Below are 20601 nucleotides of genomic sequence, written 5' to 3' on the forward strand. Positions count from 1 at the left end.
AACGGACTTTATTTCTGAGGCACCCTTTGGGATGGCACTGTAGTCAGCCAATCGGACGGAGGCAGATTGAAATACAACATTCAGAGAGATGAAAACCAAAGCAAGATGCGCTTTTGACGTGGAATGACGTATTGAAATAGTCAAGTAATTAGTCAGGAGGCACCAGTACTAAATCTAACCTCTGCCGGCCCTAATCAATTCTAGAGGTCGGGGTAGCTCAGTGATTAGGACACGAGCTTACTCACCAGAAAGTTGGTGGTTCGAACCCAACCTCTGCGTGTCCAACAGCTCCCGTCTAGGCTTGGTAATCTGGCAGTATCTGAGCTCCGGTGAATTATTCGAGTGGTATGTCAGCTATACACCGAAAAGTCTGAATTACAGGGCTCTCGCCCACGTAGACCAAGAGAACATTGGGAATTCATGAACGAGCCAGTGAAGGAAAACAATCGATCGAAATCGGGTGGCGCTTTGTCCCTCTTGAATTCGGATGCGTCGGTCTATCGTCGCTAATCCCGGGGTATTTGTGACCTGACAGTCGTTGTTCGAGCTTCATCCCACGACCGCAAAAAAATTCCTCAGTACTTGTGACATGTGGAGTTTGGTAGTTTCAGTTTTCTTCAGTAAAATCAACAAAGTTGTCTCATCGACTAGATCAGATCTGATCCACAAAAAAACTATTCACTGACTAAACAGGAACAATCGAATTCGCCGAGCAAAAAACACCCGCGTGACCGAAAAATTTCAAGTTATAAACAAAACGGGTGGAATTACGTATTTCCAGAACCCGTAAATCCGAATATCGTGAATAAATCCCTTTTTGGCAGTTCTGGTGTTAAGTGCTATCCGTTTCCTCGAAATGATTTGAAAGAAATCACTACTTAAATGGGTTCTGACTTACGGGACAGTGCTCTTCAATTCGTGAAATAATTGAGAGAGTTTGATTGGATCAAACCACAATTTTTTTCAGACTACCGTTGTATTATATCGGAAGGAATGATGTATAGATAAGCTCACTGTTCTGGAGACCCGTCGCAAGAGTTATGGGAGATAAAAAATGATTTTCAAAAGTTCTGGCGTGAGCATTCGAGAATTTCACATATTTAATACGAAGATTCCCAACACCAAGTCCCACGAATAGAAACAGGGTAGGAATTATGCCTTGAGAAACTGTCGCGATAGGAGGATCTCCGTCGGCTTTCTCCGTTCCTTACGTTTAATCACTGAGCGCTGCAAAATTCTAAAAGGCCACTAAGTTGGTGTGTTTTACTCTTATTCCCTCCCATGTGTGAGATACTACTCACATTGTAATGGTGATGAGAACGAGAGGGCTGAGTGGTGACCAGGAGGTCGGTGGTTCGAACCCCAGCATTTCGACTGGTCGTTTGGGCAACCGGGCGACATGGAGGCAACGCATCGAAAGAATGTTGAAGCTGAACGACCATTTGTTTGTTTACTCTTCATCTAATTTCAAATTTCTCACTTCGGTCACACTTGGTGATCGTCTCATTGTAAGTCAGCCAAAAACAGCAATCGATATTCTCAAGACTTTCGTTCATTGTGGTCTCCAGGTATTTGCAAAACTGTCAATCATCTGTGAACCAGGGGAGGGGAAGTTATTTCCGTGTTTCCTTGTGCAGGTCGCAGTCTCAGTTCACGCCCAATTGCTGGGTGTCAGTTGAAGCACAGAGTACGTAACCCTTTCGATCATTTATTGCCAGCTAGTGACCGCTGGTTCGGTGGTGTGGAGACACATTGACCAGACATGGTGTGATGGATGTTATAAGCAAATCTCCTCTTTCGATCACGTCTGAGTTAGTTTGTTTTCGAAATGCCAGATGGAACGTGCCCTCGGATCCCCAGAGCAAATCACAGGACATACCGGGACAGAAGCGCAGAGTATTGTCGGTCAGTTTTGTACAGAAAAGCATGAGGACGTATACAATGAGTGTGACTGGTTCAGGATGGCTAGTTGACACACAAAGACAAGCCATATCGAATCGGATTGTATGGTCTTCAATTCAATACCTTCTCAATGGAACACCGGACTATTCATGATCGTCATCATTAGGCTAATAGGGACAACGTCAGGATCTATTGCAATGTCTGTGGAGCAAAGGTGTCCCCCATAAATTCTTGAACCTCATTAAGGCGCTGTACGCCAACTCTCGCGGCCGTGCGAAGGTCTACAGGAAGCTCCCTCCTGAGTTCACCACATCAATTGGTGTCCGACAGGGCAGTTCTCTCTCACCTTTCCTTTTCAACTTCGTCATTGATACGATCATGGAAGACTCACCACCAGTCTCTAATGCCTGTGAGGTCGAAGTACTCACTGGGCCTCCGCTCACAGACATCGAGTACGCAGACGACATACCTCTTCTGGGATCTGACCCCGTGGTAATGCAAACAATATTGAATAATCTAGATAATTCTGCTTCGCGGTTCGACATGCGCCTTGCACGCGCAAAGTGTAAAGTGATACTGCAAGACTGGGTGGGTTCGAACCCTAGCCTAACGCATGCAGATAAACCGATTGAGGTAGTAGACAAATTTGTTTGCCTGGGTAGCTGCATCAGTCCCGGTGGTCTCACGAAAGATTATAGTTCCATCCGGATTGGGAAGGCCAGATCAGCTTTTGTGAACCTGCGTCACCTGTGGCGAAGGCGTGACATAATCTTCTCTGTCAATGGTCGGGTTTACAATGCTGCGGTGCGCTCCATATTACTATATGGATCAGAAACCTGACCGCTGCGCGCTGAGGACCATCGATGTCTTCGGAGCATTGCCCGAATCTGGTGGTAACACCGGGTCAGCAGAGCTGAAGTTCGTCGAATGGTATTCGGTAGAAATAACTCACTCTCGATAGATGAACTGATCACACTGCACAGGTTGCGCTGGCTTGGCCACGTGCTGCGTATGCCAGTCGACCGACTTCCTCGAAGGGCTCTTTTCGCCCAACCATGTGAAGGATGGAAGAGAGCCAGAGGCGGTCAAACACTGACCTGGCAGCGAAGTGTGTAAGCCATTACGAGCAAACTCAGCTGCACTGGTCAAAGCCGTCTTCCTGGATGGGGACCCCAAGACGGGCCATATCAACGGTTAGAGACATTGACAGACATGGTCCAGTCGCGCCCTCAATGGCGCTCATGCATTCAAGCTATTGCCTCCAATGCATACCTCCCTTCCCAATCCCCGCACTTAACAATCCACCTACAGTGCTGCATTTATGCATTAATTTATCATCTCTCGCCTGTAATGCGCTGCTACCTACCCCCAAAATAACCGGTGATCAAAACTGTGGCAACTACGACCACTGTATGACGAGTACGGGGTTATTACAGCTGACAATGATGATATGATGACAGGGATTATCCAGACTACACTGTTTATGAATACATCCTCGATCCTCACGCAGTTCCGTTTGCTCAAATATCCCACAATTGGCTAGCCTGGTTTGGGACTAACGCTGCATCTCCCATATCTTGTGGGACAGTAACTTATCGAACAGTCAAAGGCAATGATTCGTTGGCCGTAGGACATGTCGGAGAGGATGTCTAGCCACCGACGGGGTGAGCGTATACGAGCTTAACCTCGCAGACAGAGGTTTTGTTTCTGATGATCTGCATTCACGTTCAATAATACCAATAACTCTCTTTGGGTTCATAAGTGCCACGTTGTCAACTTTGAAGTACTTGCGCTGTTTATCGAACTTTCCGGTTCACGAGGCAAGTCAAATTGGTGTTCACGGAAGCTTCTTTGTGGATTGTAGATCTACGACCGTGCTTGCCACTCTCCTCGGTCAAGTACTGCGGATATGGTAGAATAGCATTCGGCTGCTCCTGGGATCCGAGCCACCTTAGCTGTTCTATTCACTATTTCACCCGATCACTGCGGGCCAATCGCTATTTCATGGTTCTTCGTACTACATTCTGTTGCTTCACTTAGATTAAAGCTTCGAGGTCCACCCTGAGGTTAGGTTTATATTCAAGAGGAATTTATTTTGAGCTATTGTGAGTGGACCAGTTGGGTAGCTGTATTATTGTGGCATTGATTCGGCGCGGTGGTTTCCTTCACACACACACACACACACACACACACACACACACACACACAGGGGAACAAACTGACAGTTAGAGCACGCCCACACTATGCTCACGTGTTCCGATTCTTGACAATTAAGAAGTCTTCTGGTTACAACTTTGAGATTGAACGACAGACTTTGGTTTTCGAGCTTATGAAAGGCATCTGATTTGAGTGATACGATGCGCGAGGAAGTTTTTGTTCGTGACCTTAGCCGCAAAGACACCTGAGAAGTAGGAGTGCGACAATAAGCATTGCGCACACTGAGTTGTTTGGAGGACGAATTGGAGCCCGAGATGATTCAGTGGATAGAGCGAGAATATGCTGACCAGAAAGTTAATGGTTCGAACCCAACCTCTGCATCTCGACTGCTCCGGTTCAGGCTCGGGAAACTTGGTAGTATCTCAGCCCTTATGCTTCTTTTGGGGTGGCACGGAAGCTAACCACCGAGAAGGTGCTACAACTCGATATTTACGGTTGAAGGAATTGCAGGGGCGAGATGTACCAAATGGTTAGAGCGCGAATTTACTGACCGGAAGGTCCGCGGTTCGAACCCGACCTCTGCCTCTTGACTTCCCCTATCTAGGCTTGGGCAACCTGGCAATATGACCGCCCTCGTGACTCCTTCGTGTGGCATGGCAGCTAAGCGCCGAAAGGGTGCTATAGCTGAACGATTTTTCTTTAAGGAAATGCATTATGAACTAGAGTGGTCTGCGTACAAGCTGTACCATCGGTTTGTTATAAGATCAGTAAAACAATTCAAAGCGACCAATCCAGTTCGGTGAAATCGCTGTCGCTCAAACAGAGAAATATAATTTGAAAAACCTTGGAGCAGAGTCAAGTTTCACACTTTTTGAGGCCCTTCCGTGAATCGTCCAGCTGTGGCACCCTTTCGGTGCCTAGCTGCCATGCCACACGAAGGAGGCATGAAGGCTGGGATACTGCCAGGTTGCCCACGCCTATACAGGGGAAGTCGAGAGACACAGAGGTCGGGTTCGAACCACGGTCGTATGGTCGATCAGACTTCAACACAGACACACACAGGCACACACAAAAGCACAAGTCCACAGCACAACCGAGTAAGATCATGTCGGAATAAGGTATGTAGCGTCGAACATGGTCACGTGAAGTAAAGAAAGAACAAACGAATGGAAGTTTCATTCTGACCAAACAATACAAACGCAAAAATGTTACGCGATGACCAGACCAGTCTGTTCCCTTCTCGCTTGCGTTCTTCTTAATCAATTAACTGCGTAGCCAGAGTTCCCAACTTACCAGGATGTCTTGATCGACTTCAGCAATCAAACAACAATAGATGAACTTCAACGGTGGTCACAAACTAAGAATACCGTCATAAGCTACCGCGCACCGCAAGACTCATAATAAAAGCTTTGTGACACCGCGGCGGTGGCGGCGACGAGGACAAATTGAGAAAACCTATCAAGCATCAACCGCTATCGACCGGAATTGATTTAGTTGTGATCAAACAAATCGGTGGCACGAAGTGGTTGTAAACGAGTGAACAAAGTAGGGTAGCCAGTTGGCCCTAACGGCAAGCCTGAAATAACTACATAGTTTGGTGGCATGCCATTTGGAAGAAAGCGTGACGTGATCTTTGAACTGTTCGGGACAATCAAAACTTTCTACTGAGGTTAACCAGAAACCGGTTCTCGATAACACGACCCAAGGAAACCACTAACAGCCATTTGCAGGCTTATAGTCAGTCCACGAGGTGTGCTTTGAAAAACAAAAAGGAATCAATCATGGAAAGATCAATACCAAAAGAATTAAAGAAGGCGATTGAATTCCGCATTAGAAAAAGGGAACGTAAACGGCTCACAATTCCTGGATATCCAAGATGCATAAGCCTCGACTGGACGGTCTGTTCTCATTAACAAGAAATACCCCTTTCTGGACGTGTAAGGGCACATGGAGAGCTCTACAAAAGCTTCCACACAAAAAGGACTGTCCATCAAGGATGCGCACTCTCTGAACACTCTCGACTGATTTCTTGATAGACAAGGCAATGAGACGGACGATGGAAAGTCTTGAAAACCATAATGCTCAAATAGCTGCTGACTATGCGGACTTCGTTTTCGAGGAGGAGGCATGACTGAAAAGGTTTGGAACCGATTGAGAAGTCATCGTTTCAGGGGAGCTTGATAAACAATCGGTAGTTTTTATTTGGGCCACGTCTGACAACTTCACTAACCCATAAGAGCCATTAATTGACACTCAACACTGATCTGATCTAGTGTGATAACCTGAAGAGGACTGACTTACTGATTGGTTCCCCGTCTGCCTTATAACCTGGCCAATTTGGTGACCTACTCACTTGGTCTGATGAAGCTTTTGTGTCAAAAGCGAAACGTTCCCCAATTAAAAACTACCGACTGTTTATCAAGCTCTTCTGAAAGGAGGCACAGCTGTTTTTTTTTGATGAACTAATCAAAGCCATCCCGCCTTTGGGCGTGGGATTTCAATCCACAAAGTACAGGGTTATGCTCGTGGACGCGCAGTCACGGAAAACTGCGCTTACAATTCAGGGAGAGGCGCTGGAAGTTGTGGAGCATTTTACGTATCTTGGAAGTTGCATTAGTTCTTATTGTAGAGTGACAGATGACAGCAATCCATGAATCTGCAAGTCCGGGGTCGCGTTTGCTAATTTGGGACACCTATGGCATCAGAGTGGTTTATCCCCGAATCTCAAAGGGTGAGTGTATCAGGCTACAGTAAGGGCTGTTTTATTGTATGGCTGTGAAACTTGGCCTTTTCAAGCAGCGGAACCAAGATGCCTTCAGGTATTCGATAATATTTGTCTCACGACCGCAGCTGGCGTAGACTGGTATCGGCGAATCCGTAACAGGCCATTTAAAAAGCGACTGTTCAGTTATGCAACTGTAACATCCATCAGAGAATGTGTTCAGTAGTAGAAATTGCGCCAGTTAAGCTATGTATTGCGTAGGCCGAACCATCATTTGCCGAAGACAGTGCTGTTTTCCGTGCCCAATTCAGAGTAGCAGAGACGTGGCCAACCCTTGATATCGTGGAGGGGCATGAAAGAGTACGAAAAGTCTGGGAACTATCGGTGCGACTATCCTTCCAGGATTGGGACAGCGTGATCTCCACTATACCTGGCGAGAGACGCGTTCCTCTCGACAATTTCAATCTAGTCGGCTGAGTGAGTTTCTGGAGGTGTAGGCGCTTCGAAGTGATTGTAGTAAGCTAGAACTAAGTCCCTCCGCCGTTCACTTTCATTCATTTGTTCACAATAAGGTCTTCGAATAAATCAACGTTGGTTGCCGGTACTGAAGCACCAGTGTTAAACACTAATTTCATGCTGACGATGATGACTGAGGTCAACGGAAGGAACTGTGATCATTAGATGCCTTTCGGATTGTAAACAGACTGTTCGCTGACTGTTGTCTCATGGAGTGTATCGGATATTTGGTTCCGCGGTTCTCTAAGAGAGGCAGTCATCCAAGCTGTAGGGCAACTGACAAATAACATGGGCTACAGAACGACAGCTCCTCTGAGGTTGGTTAGTTCGGGGTAGGTGGACTGACTACGTCCTAGAAGCTGTGCGTCTTTGGTATACAAGACGATCCTTTTTGTCAGATTCGTAAACACCGAACTTGATATGGATCGCATATCGGTAGATTCTGCAGATCCAGTGCAGAATCATGGACAATCTGGAAAGCAGCTCCTATATCCTCACGACCCGCGCGTTCATCTACAGAATCTGAAGAGACTCATCACTTTCTCCTTTCGTCCTAGTGGCATTGGGCATACTCCAATGAATGGCTTCAAAGACACAGGATGGTGATCAACATAGGGAAGAAAACGTTTGGCCTTCAATGAGGGAAAGCCTAAGCTCCGGATAAGAGTCACAAACGGGGTCGTGGCTAACGAGGAACAGTCTTATGGACTCCCAAAGACAGCGTTTCCCACGCACTTGGGAGCATTGATCCGTCTTGTGATGGTGACCCAGATATTTACGACCCGCAACATCAGCAGTGAGACATGAAGTTCAGCTGGACTAACACGGTTCAAACTATCCTCGAGTATGGCTGGAAAAGAGGTTCAATGTAGTAGCACAAATAAATAATAATGATAGGTTTTCATAAATGAAACTACTCACAAGTTTGCTGAAAACTCTTCGACAGCCCACGACCGGTTTCGCCCTTCCACTTGGGGCTCACACCAGGTAGGTGCTGTCCCCGAGTTTCCGTCAACCTTATGTTCTACTTGAACCCAAATTGGACTGACTAGGCGACAAATACACTTATTTGCTGTCGAAGAGTTTTCAGCAACCTAGTGAGTAGTTTCCTTTATGAAAATATACTGCGATATCTCGAATATCGTGCCAACTGAATCATCAGGCGGCCAGTGTGCAGCACATTCAGTTGTAGAATATCATAAACGAGAGATTCAGTTGAGTCTCTCGTGAGAACCAAGTTGATTTGCAAATGAGTATGGTTCTCGAATAATGATAGGTGTTCAGCTGTAACACCCTTCCGGTGCCCTAGCTGCCGTGCCACCCGAAGGAAGCACGAGGGCTGGAATAGTGCCAAGGTGCCCAAGCCCAGACAGAGGGAGTCGAGAGGCACAGGTCGGGTTCGAACCATACATGTCGGAAACCGGCCTCCCAGCCAACAAAACTGTTTCCGTCGGTAAACGGAAGAGTCCAAAATGAACACGATGAATAATCCATTTTGTGAAAAAGCAACACTCTCTCCACTGGCCATGTCATTATGGTATATTACCCGATTCGGAGCACTCCTGCCAGATTCGCCCACTAGTCAGTCCAGATGGCGTCCTTGTCTGTCCATTTCCCGCTAGCTCAGATGTGGTTGCAACTGAGTTGTGGCAAATTTCTCATTTCCGTCTATTGCGGGCTTGAAAGGTGCTCCATTCTACTCATGCACGTATTCAGGTTCTGCAATTGCTTTCGTTTGGATCCACCGCCTATTTGATTGGATGATAGATGTGACAACCGGGTCGGATACCTCAGCATAGAGCTGCAAATTTCATCTTAAAAACATCCCGATGGCGTGTTATACCTCGAGAAGCTTGTACTTACGTTCCTTCGCATATTAGTATCGATGAGACACATACTATCTTTCAGTCGAACCAAACGATTCATTGACATTTGTTTACGTCACATCAACAACAATGGTCACAAAGCCGAGGTCACTCAAGCACCAATCGGTGACCAGAGCAGGGAGGTCAAGCTCAAAGGTCACGTGGTCACTGACCAATGAGGACACAGAACAACAAACGAACCAATAGGATCTCCTGACCGAACGACCAATCGTGGTCGGCGGTTAGCCCCGGCTAGCTGCATGCTAGTAACACATGCAACCCCACTCCATCACGATCGCCGAAGCACCACTACGCACCTTAGCAATGCACTGATGATGTCACCTCGACTGGCGATGAAAAATTTGCAAACTGTCCGACTCACCATCATCATCACCACTCGTCGTACAGTGGTTGTGGCTGCCACAGTTTCATTCACCGATGATTTGGTGAGGAGATAGCTGCGCATTGCAGGAGGAAGCTGATAAATTGGTGCGTATCTATAGGGGGTGTGGGGAAGGGAGCTATGCAGTGGAAGCAATAGCTTGGATACACGGGCGCCCGGCTCAGAAAGTATCCTCGCCAAATGCCATGGATGTGTACAACTTTAGAGCAAGCTCTTTGTGAGCATGCTGTCTTTTTCCGAACGCACTGGTGAGACGCCACTTGCATCTCCTTGCACTGATCGTCAAAATTGGACGGTTAATTCGCCCCCCCCCCCACAAACATTGAGTACAACGAAGCATTCTCTGTAGACGGATCAGTGTTTGGAACTAAAATTCTGCTTTATATGCACAAAGTGTACAACACTAATATAACCTGACGGGTGCAGTTTCAACCATTGTGCTTGCAGATGGGCCGATCGTCCAGGCAACTTGTGTGCTCGTACAAATCAATATCCTTCGGTAGTGGGGAAATGGATAAAGACTCCGTCGATATCCATAAATTCGATGTAGACACTGTTTAGTCAAGATAGTGTGCATTTTTTCAACGTCATCTCGGTAAAATTTCAAACTTGATAAGTCTAATGTTGAACTAGGAAAAGAAGTTTAGACGTGCGAGACTGCACACGGACGGATGCTGTGCGACACACTGGAAATCGGCACTTTTTGAGGTGTGGAGCAGGTATGCAGTCGAAAGCCCTCCTCGGCATGTTTGCCCATCTAATGACCCCGTCTGTTCAGCTAGAACAACCTTTCCGTGTGTCTGGCTACCAGGCAACCAAAAGACTAAGGTACCACCAGGTTGCCCAAGCCTAGTCGGGAGCAGTCCAGATATCGTTCGGGTTCGAACCACGGACCTTCTGGTCGTTGATCACCGTGGTATTCAATTTCTTCACCAATTCCACCCACTAAGAAACCTATGATCAACAACATCGACGCTAAAACTTCTCCACAGCAGTCATTTTTGTCACCTATCCAGTAAAAAGAACAAAATTCTTGTTCTTGACTGGCTGCCTAGTCACTGCAAATAATGAGCAAACAGCAATGCGCATTTGCGGTCTTGTGTGATTTTGTGAAACACGCACGCTGACCAACCACGACACAACAGCAAACAATGAAACTGTGCGGAGGTCAGATATTTTCAGCACAAACGAACTACCCACAATCGAGTCAACGCAACTCACACACACACACACACACAGTGTTGGATATACAAACAGCAGGGGGTCTTGGCATCATCTGGGTGGCGCTGTTGGAAACCAGGTCAGCAATGTGCCTGAAATAATCGCCGTTAGGTAACCACACTGGTAGTCACCCTAGTAATCGTCCACTATAACTATAGCCGAACAGAACTGCAGCACAAACATCAAGTGGACTTGAACAATCATGACTAATTACTGCAATCGTTAGGGGTGGAGTGCGAATTTATTGACCGGAAAGGCCGTGGTCCCTATCCGACCTCGGCCTCTCGACTTCCCTCGTCTAGGCTTGGGCAACCTGGTGTGTTTCCTTTGGTGGCATGGCAACTAGGCATCGGAAAGGTGCTATAGCTGAAGTATTATCTCTCTATCGTCTCTATTCTATTAAAGTCGCTGCAAGAAACCGATAACGGTTCGGCTGTAACACCCTTCCGGTGCTTAACTGCTATGTCACCCGAAGGAAGCACGAGGGTTTGGATATTGCCAGGTTGTCCAAGCCTAGATGGGAACAGTCGAGAGACAAAGGTCGGGTTCGAACCACGGACCTTTCGGTCAGTAAATTCGCGCTCTAACCACTTGGGTCATGTCGCCCCCGTTGCAACAAACAAGATAGAAAGCAAGATCAATTGGAACAAACAAGTAGGTATAACCAAGTAGCGCACATAGGTGGACGAGATATTGATTGATGGCAATACTACGGAAAGTGGAACCGTGCAATATGAAACTAGGGACGTTAGGTTTTTTGGAAGGACATGGCTAGTAGAGTGCTACCAGAACTGACAAACAGAAACCAGCAACGCGCTGAACTTCCGCAGGAAACCGGTGGATAAAATCAAAGTAGAAAGTAGTCAGACTGTGAATTTACGAGCAGAAAGTTTGGAATCAGACTTGCGAAGAGCCATGAAGGAAGAAGTTTCGGACGCGGCTGGCGCACGCCAGCTAACCCTGTCTGGCACTGTGGTCATATAGTGCATATGGGTCTAGCGTGTGGCATGGCTGAAGGAGGGCCAACCAGAGTGGCTCAGAATGTCAAAGGAGGTGGCTATCAGAGCCAGAAGACCACCTCCATCACACTGGTGGCACATCGAGCAGCTCTGTTCTTCCTGATTGGTGGACACGATCAAAAAACGCACGATAACTAGAGGTAACTACATAGTAGTGTATATCCTTCCCACACTACTTCGAGAAGGTCCGTGGTTCGAACCCAACCTCATTAACTGGACGGCTCCTGTCTAGGCTTGGGTACCTTTCAGTATCCCAACGCTCGTTCTCCTTCCGTTGGAATGACAGTAATACATCAAAAGGGTGCTAAAGATGAACGACTTTGTTTAAACAGTGATTATGGATGAAAAGACCGAACATATGTCATTTTTGCCACTAAGGGGGTGAGATGGTTCAGTGGTTGGAGTGCGAATTTACTGACCAGAAGATTTACGGCTCGAACCCGACCTCTGCCTCTCAACTTCTCCTGTCTAGGCTTGGGTAAATTGGCAGTATTCCAGCCCTCGTGCTTCCTTCTGGTGACATGGCAGCTAGGCACTGAAAGGGTGCTACAGCTGAACGGCTTCTTTAACACTAGTGGTGCAATACGAATATTAATGTATCGCGATATCTTGAATATCGTGGCAACTGAAACATGAGGCGGCTTGGTTAAGCACACTCAGTTGCCCGGAAACATCACAAAGAGAGATTCAGATTAGGTCCAGGTAAGTTTCTCGCGAAAACCAAATTTGTTTGTAACTGAGCGTAGTTCACTAACTAACTTTATTTCTCCCATGAAAAACCTTAACTGCGAAAACACATGGACACGAACGTAATCCACACACACACACACACACACACACACACACAAAACTAGGTTTTAAGGACCAAACCCCGCATTTTGGTCTTTTAGAATCGAATTCTTCAAGGGAATCATACGAATATGAAGAAAATCGACTGTCTACGGTCACACTAATGCGGAAGCTAACATTAATGTGAAACCTAGCCGCAATGGCCCGTGGAACCATGAACCCTGTGTAATTCCCCAACTCTCTCACGTTTAGAACCACTGTACTGAGGAATTTGTCAGTGTTGGAGAAACACGTCACGGCAGTGTGACAAACCTAATGGGGATTAGACTAGTCCCGCATTTCGGAGGAGAGAGTGGCTAGAACCGACTGGTCTAGCAAACACAACTCAGGGAATGGATCGGGACAGCTGTTATTCCATATAAACCAGGGCTATCGGAGGTAATTCGAAGAATTCTAAACACGGCCAACATGCAAGTAGCTTTCCGGAGGGGGAACACTCTGCGCTCTGCACTGGTGCAATTGAAGGATCACCTCCCGGCAAAAAGAAACAGGGAATGAATTTACAAAATTAAGTACAATGACTGCACCAAGGTCTGTGTAGGACAGACGGCAAGGGAACTACACGTCAGAATTGGAGAGCATAGTAGAAAAATAAACAGGCCGCCGAGAAACTCGGATGAATATCAAGAGTTACTGAAAGACTCGGCGATTGCCGAGGCGGCGGAAATCGCCAAGCATCCGAGTGTTAACAGAATAGGTGTAGAACTGGCAAACGTGTGGAGAACGGTTCTGGATCAGTCCAGCTGACACGTTTTGATGTGCGGTCATCAGAAGGAAGAGTGGTCATCATCTGGATTCCACTTGACCTCAAGCTAAATTGTCGGAGCACTCGAGACCCCACAAAAACCCATCATCATCATCATCATCATCAAAGACAGCAACATCAGTGTTGGCACTAATGCTTCACTGTCGTTTGTGTTGGTGGTTGAATACATTATCCTGAGTCGTCTTACGGAAAAGCATAGGAACTGTTGTTTGTCCAAACCAAAGAATTCAACTAACCAGTCCAACATTTGTGGCGAATAACTGTTGTGAAGCCTGTGGTGAGCAAGCAGATTGAAACGCCGCCGTGTATCACATGGATGGAAAGCCGACGGGAGTGCGAGGTGGCTACAAAAGCCTGGAAGTAAGCTTTCAATTCTACCTTGTAAACATTTTGTGCGTATTTGGAATAGCACAATCTGACTGCAGGCGTCAAACGTGTCTGAATCGAAGGAAACTGGAGGATAAGACGACGTGTGCATGAAACGGAACCAGCATTCTCACCGATAAACCGTTTTGGTCTTCAACAAAGACACACAAAAACTCCAAAAACGAAATCTCTAGTGCAACAACGAGTTCAAAAAAGGTAACATGACAAAAATATAAAGAAAAATAACGAGAGAATCATTCAGTGCCTGGCTACCATGCCACCCGAAGGAATTACGAAGGATTGGATATTGTCAGGTTGCCCGAACTTAGTCGATATGCAGAGGTCGGGTTCGAACCGCGGACTCTGCGGTCAGTAGATTCGCTCTCTAACCACTGAGCCACCGGGCCAAGACGACAATAACCAAATCACAAAAAGGTTGTGTCTAACGGTACGAAAAAAAAATAGTGCGCTTAGCAAAGTACAAATGAAAGTCCGCCACCCATAGTATGCCAGCCACAAAGTGGGAGCAATCGGTTTCTAGGCAAATTAGACGACGCAAGACCAAACAAGGATGAGAGTGGAAAAAATCCCGATGCCCCAGTAACAAACTGAAAGACAAAGTATGAAATAGCGACAAAATAGAGTAGGTCGAGTAACAATTCCCGGGGTAAAATGCAACCAACTGTGAGCGGATGTAGAAATATGCTGCGCTTGAAAGTGGTTTTCAACTTCTGTTACGTCAATTAACAGCGTGTGTGTGCGCACAACAGATCGGCCTAAGTGACGGTTCCTCGTCAAGCTTCTGCGATTTGTCCGGTAATTCTCCGGGGGGAGGGTGACTCAATGACGGCATGCTGTAACAAAACCAACGTTGAAGATGTGACGTACAGGTTTCTAATTGTCTTGCAAATGGTAAGCGCAGTTTGGCTATACGAGGACCAGCTTTTCACCTAAAACAGTCCATGCTTCATGGACGATTTCATCGGTGAAAACCGGAAGTGAAAATTAGGGATATCGACGAACTATCGGTGCAGTTGCCTTATACGAAGAAGACTTTCCATATGTGATCTACCCTGAGATGAATGCACCAGCTAAAGAGAGCAACCGAATGAGGTCTTTCGATAAGGGAGCGATCATGCCCCATGTTCCCCAATAAAAACAGAAAAATAACGGGAAAAAACCGTTCCATCATCAAAACTACTGAGCAGTTTGAGTAGCTATCGTGCGTCACGAGAACAAGTCCGCAAAATCATGGGGAAATTCTTACGTAAGCGATAGAAGGTGAGGAACGAAGGTGAACGGGGCTACCGGTTGCAAACAAATCAGTGTTATCGAGCCTCTGCATCTGTCCCCTATCGGGTTTAATTAGTAAGTAGGCCTAAGATCGATGCATTCAATGACAGAACCTCAAAGCGTGTAACTCATTCATTCACGTCGATTCACAGCACAGTGACAACCTTACAAAAACTGGGGCAGTTGCATTTCCTGGTAAGACTACCGCATGAATAACAGTGGCTGGCATCGATGAATGTCATGGCAACAAGGTATTAATCAATATCGGGACAATCGCAAGGTTCCGAGAAATTCCGAAGCAAAAACCGACAGGTGACTTCCGATTGTTATGAAATCTCATTTGCTATCCGGCTGGCGTGTCTGTTCTGTTGGTATCCAAGTCCATCAGGGGAATGAAGCACAGGGTTCATGGAATCCAGAATTAATTCCATTCTCTCCGTCTGGTGTCAGAAGTGTACTACGAATCCGCGGTGCCCACCGGCGCGAACAGTCACCGCCGTTAGCGCACTACCGGGACGAACTGTCCAGATACGTGAGAATGCTACTTCAATGCGCTTAGGACCGAAAGAGGTCCGGACGTTCCTTTGCAACTCTGAGGATGAAATACGAAATTCCAAGACGAGTTGACACCATTATCCGCGCCAGCTGAAAACGTAACAAACTGACAACCTATTGGGGCTTGCTATTGACGGCAAAAGTGGACTAAAAATCATGCAAACTTTGACCTGGAGCCGGAGTATGCAGCATCTACGAGGAGGTCTCATCTCCACAGAGACGACAACCACAGGGAACAAGTTGAATGAGGGAGCACACGGTGGCGGCGCGATGAGTGCTCGCATTCGAAAGGAGGACGGAGAAGCGATCAATATACCGAGTGACTAGGGCAGATCGGTCATCATTCGACCTACAATGACTCTGCCGAAGTACACGGTGGTCATCGGTATAAGAGAAAACTTGAGGGCAGTCGCACCATCTTGGACCGCGACCTAAGGAAGTACCCACTACAGCTGTGCCACTCTTGCAAAGGAAACATACTACTGACAAACTGGCGGATAATTGGTCCTTAGGGGAGCCTTCTTCGGTATGTTGCCTTTGAAGAAAAAAACGAAGTCTCCTGTTTGACGGTACACAGGTTAACACACACTATAACAATCGAAGTTCACGGCCCAACAGAACACTTGTTGGTTTGCACGTGCCTGATGACAATCCAGCAAGGTTACCTGAACAGAAATCGCAACACATACGATGGTTCGTCATCTACTTCCCGCAGTTCTCAAAGAAAATGAAAACTTATCTCCAGTCAACCTTCCATTGGCGGTGACGAGTGCGCAGCGCAAGCCCCTCTTCACCGGTGTATCTGTCTAGCAATTCCATCGGATAGGGTTAACCGAGACAGACACCGAGTTCCTCAATAAACCTGAACTTGGATTAACTTTACTTGGCAAGTAATCTTCCGTATACCATAGAAGATCATAACAGATCGAATACGTAAAACTCGATAGTTATTAGGAAGCGCACAGAGACCCAGTAGGCTGCTGATACCTTGAACTAGGCATTCCACTGATTTAATTCGAGTGGATGACGAACTCATTTACATCGGACCGTAATTTAGTACGTGTTCTTTGTCACGACAAGTGAAAAAAGGACATGGTTGCAGATGGCTGCGGGATTCACATACTTCAAGTTCACAGTTCCCCTCCTGTCCTGGCGTAATTATTCTGGTAGGGGAGGACTGTTCTACAAATCTCGCAACTAATCGAAGATTGCCCGGCAGGTTCCAGTCGCCCGTTGCGCTTCCTGACTAGGAAGCCCTGTTAGGTAGGGCAATCGATCGACACAACCGGAACAGCTCCTGGGTCATCGTTTGAGGCAAACCAGTCAGGTCGCTCATGCATGAACAACACCGTCTGTCCGAACAGCGTACACTGGTGGAGTAGTGGTAACACGCCCAATTCACGTCAGTTGTCCGGAGTTCGAACCCCGGCAAGGTCAGAAATATGCACTGCCGATGAGCGCTATTCGGAGCGAGATTCGAGCTCACTCACCCGCTGTTTGATAAGAACTCAACAGAACAACACCGCCAGGACATTGGGGCTACTTAAACGAGAGTGAGGTGAACGTGAGAGCAACATAATAGGTATTTAATGTCATCTTCATGTCACTGTTGCTTCATATGAAATCGTACAGCTGCAACACCCTTCCGGTGCCTAGCTGCAATGCCACCCGAAGGGAGCACGAGGGCTGAGATACTGCCAGGTTGCCCAAGCCTAGGCAGGGGAAATCGAGAGGCAGAGCTCGTGTTGGAACCACGGACTTTCCGGTCAGTGAATTCGCGCTCTAACCATTTGAGCTTCATATATCTAAGCAAGCTTCTTTTATGCTAATGTAAACAGCAGTGCAGGGTTGTAGTCGTCTTCGGAATATTTTGTGAAACAATGAACGTGCCCACTGAGTTCCATGATGAAAACCTACAGGCTCATTCCTCTAAATTGTGGAATACAATATGCGATTGTATAACAAACAAACAGGTGTATCGGTTCTTACTTGAAGGTCGAACTGTGTTTTCGAAATCCGAGCTTCGAAGTTTCAGAATCCAAAAAGCGATCACAAAAAAGCTGTTCGATTGCCCACTAATTTGCCGATTAGGAAACAATTTCGCTGGCTGTTGGTACAACTAATTTCCAATCCGCATTCACCCCAGGGAGACCGAAACGTGAAACAATTCACAGATATCCACATTCACACCACTTCCGTTCGAACAGTCTTCCTGAGTTCCGGATGCACTTATCCTGGTAAGTCCACAACAAACGGGGAGAGCACTGTACCCAAGCTCCCCTCTTCCTCAAGCCTGAGACGTGCCGGAGTTCGGACTCCGGATATCTGACTCGCGAGGCAACTGCGTGACCACTAATCAATCGGCACATACTGGACACACTTGAATTATCACGTCTCAACAGGCGATTTGTTCAAGCTGGAGCGATGTGCTGGGTTTGCGCGACGCCTCCGACAGTTGTCAGTCGACTGATCCGCCTGTGAGGACTTCCAAGTCAGGCAGCACCACACTGAAAAAGGAAACATTACACACTCGGATTTCCGTCCTATTGGAGCATGATCGTACCGGGGGGTTGAAATCCGGACATCACACAGGCCAGGCCGGCGTGTTACCAGCGGACGCTAGGCGCAAATGAACTGTCACGCCTGAACAGACAAACGTGTTCATGCTTGAGCGACGTGACTGGTTCACACTATGACGAGCCAGTAATTGTCCTGGTTAGGTTGATTGATCGCCCGCTTGTTAGGACTTCCCTGGGGCATACTAGATGCAAAGAATGAAAGCCCGACCAACAGCGGACGCAACCAAGGGTTGCAAATACCAAAGGAGCACAGTCATGTACCGAATTGCAGTATGTCACCGAGAAGACGTAGTGTTGTAGACCAGCACAAGATTGACCAAAACGTTTTCTGCCGAACATAACTTGTTTGTGAATGCGAAACGGAGGGGGCATCATACGACAGGCGCTCTTTGGTTGATTAAAGCATGCTGCTGTATTCTACCGATCCGGGTGGTCGTATTGCCTCGGAACTGGGCACAGAAAGCGTAAAAAACACTGAGTTTGTCTGCAACGTGCGTGGTAAGTAAGTACTTTTAAGGGAGGTGGGGCTAACACGATGTAGCAAAAATACGTTCCACTCGTGCCACGGTTCAGAAAGACACAAAACTGTCTGAGCAAAACTACCCCGTGCTGTTCGATGAGTACAAACTACAGAAGGGAAAATAAACAAGGCGTTTGTCTCAACTTATAGGCTGCATGATTGACAGGGAAAAACGAGACTGAGCGGCTCACTATTTCCTGCCTGGTCGGTCACGTTTGAAAAGATGGCCATTTTATCGACAACCACGTTACGAAAAAAAGCAAAACCCTAGGCCATTGGCGCTTTTCCAAATCAGGAATAAATAGACCTCGAAGATGAAAGTAGCCACCTTTTCTCTCCGCTGCGAACTGCAGAGATAATGTCGTGGTAGTAGCAAGTAAGCCAAAAGCCATCGATCGCTGGGTCTAGAAACGTTCATTGTCGACAACATCACATCAGTGTTCAACACCGATGCCTCGCTTCTGTGCATGAGTTTACTGTTCCACGTAGATATCATGGTGGTACGTGGGCTGGAATACCATCAGGGTGCCCACACTAGACAGGGAGGACGATAGGGTCCTCACCAAAGCCTTTGGCTCAAAAGCCCAACCTCAAGGCAGCGGTGTTTGGCTGGAAATGCAAACGAATTACGATTTCTACGGAACAAGTCGCCGCCCATGTTCCAACCCCCAACCTGGAGGGCCAGGAGACTGTGTCCATCAGAACTGTAACCACTGACCAACCTGGTATGGGAGACTGTGTGAATGTCGCGGGGGCACCCACCCTCAGTATAGCTCAATGGGTCCTTATGTTGCGCAAACCGTCACACCATGGTAAGGTCCAGTCTCTCCGTGACTCTTTTGTTCACCGCCTCTGTCGGAGCATTTGTTACGAATTGGAAATGAAATCGTAAAGCTCGGCAAACGGAGCTGGGTAGCGTAGCCGGGAGAGCACGGAATTTATCTCAATCAATCGGTAAAACAAGACACAATCAGTTGGTACGCCCGAAAGATACCAATTCAAATCCAATGCATAACGGATCGCCAGACAAGCGGGGTTTTCAAGAACCGTTTTGGATGATCACCATTAGTGGGCATCAAAACGAATTCCGCCGGGCATTTTCACAACACGTCAAATGGTTAAGCAGTAACACACTGGCCGGTGACTATGATTGTCCCAAATTTCAAACCCGTAGATGGGTAAGTCACGTTTTACACGTACTTGGACAAAAAGGAAATCCTCGGACGTTTCTAGCAATACTCCGGGCTCCATATTCTTAGAAAGGTTTACAATGAACTGTCCAAAGTTTCGCGATAACTAGCCGGCTTCGTGAAGGGTATCCTCACTCTCTTCCTCTCTCTGCTTTGGTTCAAATTTGTCATTGACAGCCTTATGGAATGAGGGATAGCGAATCTTGGCATCGAAGTCTGAACCAGAGAAAGAATAGGCGGACGACATCGTCTTCTCTGACGGTCCAAACAGTTCGACCTAAATAAGATTTCTAAGTACCCCTTGTTCTTAGTATGCGTTTGGCATCTTGATTCGACCCTGTGAAACTTCACGCGGAACGGTTCCCTCATCTGAATAGAGGTATGTGTCACGAGCGTAGCGCGACAGAAAGAGTTGAAGCGCAATATCAAGGTCATCATCATCAATATTGTCAGCTGCAATAGCCGTGTACTCGTACAGTGGTTGTAGCTGCCGCAGTTTCGTTCACCGAAGATTTGGGGGGCGGGTAGGTAGCTGCGCATTGCACGCGCGAGCTGGTAAATTGGTGCATAAATCCAGCACTGTCAGTGGGCTGTCAAGTGGGGGGCGGAGGGTTGAAAAGGAGCTATGCACTGAAGGCAATAGCTTGGATGCACGAGCGCCATTGAGGGCGCGACTGG

At 47.1% G+C, this 20601-nt stretch overlaps 1 protein-coding gene across 1 annotated transcript in view; it reads right to left on the reverse strand.

Moving 5' to 3' along the window:
• Positions 1 to 17676, reverse strand: part of T265_11362 (hypothetical protein) — a gene marked incomplete at both ends in the record, with an annotated part of 52670 nt that extends 34994 nt beyond the window's left edge. The window contains one exon of the mRNA XM_009177995.1: positions 17624 to 17676. The remainder of the gene's footprint in view (positions 1 to 17623) is intronic.
• Positions 17677 to 20601: the final 2925 nt, after the last annotated feature.

Source organism: Opisthorchis viverrini (assembly GCF_000715545.1).
Source record: "Opisthorchis viverrini unplaced genomic scaffold opera_v5_482, whole genome shotgun sequence".
In the NCBI taxonomy this organism is placed as follows: domain Eukaryota; kingdom Metazoa; phylum Platyhelminthes; class Trematoda; order Opisthorchiida; family Opisthorchiidae; genus Opisthorchis; species Opisthorchis viverrini.